Raw genomic sequence first — 6,000 nt, 5'->3', positions numbered from 1 at the left:
CATATACAATGTTAAAACGTTTCCATTTCTCTTGCGCATTTGTATGTAAATTAATCGTGTATGTTATTTCAGATTGTGTCATGGTGTTGCTGTGACATCATTCTACAGTGTTGTGAACTAGTGGTGCATTTTTCCCTGCAAGTAAGGACTTCAAGAAAGTAAACACTTTCCAAATCTATAATCTCTATCAGACCTTGAAGTAGCTAACATTCCAAAGAGTAAAACCACAGTACCGTTTGGGTGCTTTGTACGGGACACATGCTTCAAGAAGTAGCCGATGATTTCAGATTTGAGGATTAAGAACATGGTGAATGAACAAGAGCTGCAACTGATAAAACATGTATCTTATATGGTGTTAGATAATGTACTCATCTATATCAATGGAAATATAACATTGAACAAAAATGAACGATACTTATGTGTAGGTGTAATATAGCACGACTAGAGTGTCTTGATTTCTGCAAGAGAGGGAATGACTAATCTGTATCGAAGGTGAAAATTCCAAGGACGAAATATATACAGAACTGTTTTATGGGAAGCTGTAAACAATCCCATGAAAATAGTTGCATGATGAATTGCTTAAATGTTGGTCATATTGGCGAAGCATGTCATTTCCATAATGTCACTTTGAACGGATTCTAAGAAAAACTTATAATTTCAGCGAATGTCAAACATTGCTACTCTGGAATTCCGTCGGCATATCGTCTGATATGCTAATTACTACGAAACAGTCAACCTCGTTTCATTATTCCTATATTTTCCAGGTAATCGTCTACGTCAGATATTCTATTGTCGATTGATTTGTCAACATCTATGATATGATAAAACAGATTGACTAAGCTTTGTTGAAATACAGAATTTTGTCCTCAGGGAAACGAACATAAAAACAAATATGCGCGGGTTGTTAAACTTTATAGCGAATTGAAATTGACAAAAAAATTGTGCAAGTTTTTAATGGTAACAGTTCCAGATTATGTATTATAACGAAATGTTTCAACCGATAGATAATTCAATTCGACTGTCAGAGGAAACATGTTGTTTATGTCAGTATTTCCTTTCAAACAGATGAGAGAAGTTCTGGCAAAAAGGACAGTGTAACTGTATTCAAATTAATGCAGACTATTAGGTTGTTTTCTCAAACGTTAATGACTATCTTAAGTAGTAGCAACTTTTACCATGCAAGGCCACGCTTTAAAACAAAAAAAAAGTGTGTTATTTGAAGTGATTTACATTTTTGCTAGATAATGTCATTGAGACATTTCAATTTTTAATTTATGTAGATAATGTGGTACTTTTAATTATGGTTATAAAACGCTAGGATATAAAACAATTAAAATTAGGTTAACTCAATATAAATCTCAACGAGGACTGACGAAAAAAGAATTCGATATTAGAAGGGGCTCGAAACTTTTTAAGAAATACATAGTTTGATAAATTATTTAAACATTTAAATGAATCAATATAAGACACACCATAATGTATCTTATAGTATGGTTTAGTCACAAGCTGTCAGAAGTGAAGTTTACAAGTGTTCTGTATCAGCCATAACGCTGTAGACACAACATGGATCACATCCACCGGTCAAATATTTCAGAATTTGTTCATCCATGTAGAAATGTTAAACTGTACAGATATTAAACTACATTTAAGCATTTATACAGCGGGTTCATTACTTTCTTAGAATCTAAGAATTAGTGATTTAAGCCGCACGTATGCAATATAGGGCATTAATTCAAGTGGAACCAAACTGGCTTTATTGCTAGTTCTGTTACGTAAAATTAATTTATTAAAGTCCAAGACAAAACGTTTAATGTAATAACATGGACTAGTAAATATACAACCTACGTAATTGCAATTTACGAGTATTTTATTTGAATTGCACGATTTGCAAAATAAACATGATAACGTCTTTTTACTTCTTGACTCAAGTGCAGTCAGTGTATGGTTTGATCATTGCAATAGAAAGCCAGCCACAGGACGCCTCTGTTTGAATTAGTTAATCAAATAATTTTGAGAGCCGACATTTTTGGAAAGCTTTGGTTCGCCCACTTAAGCTCATATTACCTTTCAAATGTTTGCGATTATTGTCGAACATGCATGAGAGTTTGTCATGTCGTACTGTGATCATTTGATAGTGATCATTGCAATAGAAAGCCAGCCACAGGACGCCTCTGTTTGAACTAGTTAATCAAATAATTTTGAGAGCCGACATTTTTGGAAAGCTTTGGTTCGCCCACTTAAGCTCATATTACCTTTCAAATGTTTGCGATTATTGTCGAACATGCATGAGAGTTTGTCATGTCGTACTGTGATCATTTGATAGTGATCATTGCAATAGAAAGCCAGCCACAGGACGCCTCTGTTTGAATTAGTTAATCAAATAATTTTGAGAGCCGACATTTTTGGAAAGCTTTGGTTCGCCCACTTAAGCTCATATTACCTTTCAAATGTTTGCGATTATTGTCGAACATGCATGAGAGTTTGTCATGTCGTACTGTGATCATTTGATAGTGATCATTGCAATAGAAAGCCAGCCACAGGACGCCTCTGTTTGTATTAGTAAATCAAATAATTTTGAGAGCCGACATTTTTGGAAAGCTTAGGTTCGCCCACTTAAGCTCATATTACCTTTGAAACGTTCGCGATTGCTATCAAACATCCATTAGTTTTTGTTATGTCGTACTGTGATCATTTGATAGTTATCATTTATTTCGTGTATTTAAAAAAAAATAATTTTGGGGTTGTGACTACATGTACTAATGTAAATAGAACTGATAAACGTTAAGGCACATATTAATATTTTATTAGTCTCATATATATACGCAGTGTTTGACATGAACTGAACCAGTGAAAATTTATGTTCAGTATATGAACATAAATTTTTATGCCGTTTCATTATTTCAACATTTTTTCTAAAGATGTTGTCTTTCAAAATTCTCTGATTTGCTACTGTAAAATCAAGACATGGGATATGTGAAATCAACGATCTACATATTCAAATGTGATTAATAAATTTTATATCCATTTTATCTATGTCAACGTATGTAGTAATTGAAAAGTAATAAATTTAAATAAACACTGAAAAAGGAACCATGCTTTCTTAAAGACAATGTCAATATAGGAAATATTTAACTAATGAGATGCTTAGCCTATATTGTACTCGTATTGTTACGTTTAGAATGGAGATGATAGGGTTATGATTTAGACAGAAACATACAATATGTTCATTACCGAACATGGAATATAACATTATAATATGACTGTACGAAATGAAATTTCAAAAGTTAACATATGTGAAAAGTATGAAAATAATGAATAGCAGGTCATAAGTTAAGTTTTACGAAAGTATGACAAAATACTATGAAAATAGGCGTAAACTGAAATAACACTACTGTAATATTTTTGTTCATGGATAGTGAAATCGGTTGATAATAAACAAATTTAATGAGTAATTAATGCTCATTTCAAGTCAATTGACTGTAACCAGTTAATTAGGACAGTAAATTAATCGTTTATTAGAACAATGTAAACCATATATGAGAAGTTTATTATATGTAAACATCAGTTGTTTATAAACTGGTTGATATCTTCGTTGTTGTTGATATTTTATCGACCTAGTAAAACAATCAAGGTCTTAAAAGTCAAAGGAAAGTATTTAAAGCAAACGAAACAAGCATGCACCTTCCTGCTTGTCAGACAGGATTTTTCCGCTGGAAAAAACTCACCTCGTTATCGCCTAAACAGTTACCATCGAGTCACATATTTCAATCGGAACCTTCAAGCAGTGAAAGATTCTTATATTCTTAACCGTCCACATTACAGAGCCGGTCGACACTTTTGATATACTGTCATCAGAGTATTATTAAAAGTAAGAAATTTTAAAGCTTTCTTTTACAACACTGCCAATATTAAGGACATTTGAAATTTGAACATTTGAATACCACGAAAGAATAAAATATAACAGCATGTCTTTTAAACTCATATGAATCTCTTATGTATCAAGTTTGAATTTATAAAAGCACTGGCTGTCTACAACAAAACGGCATTGGAAATGTAAAACATTATGTTATTTTAGAAATCCATTCACAAAATTAAATCAAGTCAGTGTTGTTGATAGGTATGTGAAGCAACCAATATGCCACATGTTTCCATTACAGTTTCTAATGTGGTTGGTCCACTTTGCTATGTGTGGTTCTAGCTGTGTTTCTCGTGCTCAATGCTTCTTGGGATTCTACTCGTACCTTTTAGTTTTTGCATATGTTAATTAACATTTCAGGTGTTTCTATCAAATGTGTACCTTACCTTTATTATGATTTATGTCTTACTGAACGGATTGGGTTTTTTTTTTTTGTCAATTTGCATTATTCTTTATCAGGTGAATTATTTGACATCACCAGCAATCGTGACGTTGGCAACGGCAACAAAATCCCATTTCTTTGTTACATGTACAACAGATAAATAGGTCTATATTAATTACATCAGAAATCATACACAATCACGATGTGCATACATGCAAACATTTTTAAAATAGAATATCATAAAGTAGAAATTAAGTGGGTTTAGTAAGCACAAAGCGTGAAAGAGATTATTTAGATATCAGTCAATAGCAATTTGCCTTAAACAGGCTTTGATTGTTCATACACAAATAACAAGATACATATCTAATGGCGGCTGTTGATTTATCTTGTCTTGTAAAAACTACGACATCTCTTGAGTTGAGATATTCCATTAACGCCATTTCTTTTAGAAAATAATCAGTCCAGACACGGAACATCGAAAAAGTGATTGTAACTGAGAATGTCTCCCAAAAGTAGATATTATGAATAGATATAACTGTATTTGTCTGTTATTTTGTCTGTTATTGATTTCAGAGAGCTGACATTCATATAAATATATATGTATCCGTCTAAACAGTTACAATACATAAGAATTCAAGTAGCAACATTATGCATGGACAATCCAACCTATCGACGTTGCAAATGTCGTGTTTTTAGTATTTATGGTGAGAGGCAAGTTTTTCGAAGTCAACGACCTTAACCGCTGGACCACTGAGGCCCCTGAAATAAATATGAAGGTAAATGGGGGGAAATTAAGATTATCGACTTTTTCCCGTTGTCTCATTTGAACATGCCTTTAAACATTTGTTTTGTTATTCTTATATTAAGTAGTTATCATGCAGCAAAAAATAGACTGAAACTAATGAAGGCATACATTCATTACATTTTTTCAATGAAAAAATAACAGTGAACTTTATCTCTTTCTTTCATGGTGAAAATATCTCACATGTTGCGCGGATCAAATGACTAAAATTTAGTAAACTAAGAAAAACACTGAAAAAAACATGCAATGAAATTGTTTGTTCAAAATATCTTCCACTCCTGGACATTCGATCTTACGTTTTTTACATGTGACTAAGACGTGCGAAAACATACTGCATCTAGTATACTGCATCTAGTGTCCGCTCAGAGAAAGGTATGTTGTTACACTGAAAAAAGCCGGTTTCCTCCGCAACATTTATCAAGCCGAACACATATCATTTGTATGTAATAGCATTTATTCATTCATTATTAATGCACTGTCACCTGTAGGCTGTAATCGTGCCAGAGAAAAATAGGGTAAAGGGTATTAGTTTGTTTCTGTGTCTGAAAATATCTCTGAACTATCAGCTCAGACGGGTTTTATAAGGTTGCATGCAATTCTATGTTATTATCAAATTGGTGTCAATCATAATGAAGTCTGAGGAAATGTTTTTGTGAAGACATGTGCAATCGGATTTATTCAATTTGTAAATATGTGTAAATCGCTACAATGGTAGTGTAAACTCCAATTAGTAACGACAACATAAGAAACCGGCTAAGTTTTGTCTCGAACAACTAAAATGAAATGTAAACTACTGACCCTAAAAAGCAAACATAAACTAATAATGATGATATCTACAAACCTAAAAGTTAAAAATAAATCTATATAAAGACTGTGCATGATGTAATAATACGGTTTCAA

This window comes from Mercenaria mercenaria, chromosome 4 (assembly GCF_021730395.1).
Source record: "Mercenaria mercenaria strain notata chromosome 4, MADL_Memer_1, whole genome shotgun sequence".
Taxonomy (NCBI): Eukaryota; Metazoa; Mollusca; class Bivalvia; order Venerida; family Veneridae; genus Mercenaria; species Mercenaria mercenaria.
The sequence above is the reverse complement of the archived record's forward strand: the minus strand, read 5'-3'. Positions refer to the sequence as shown.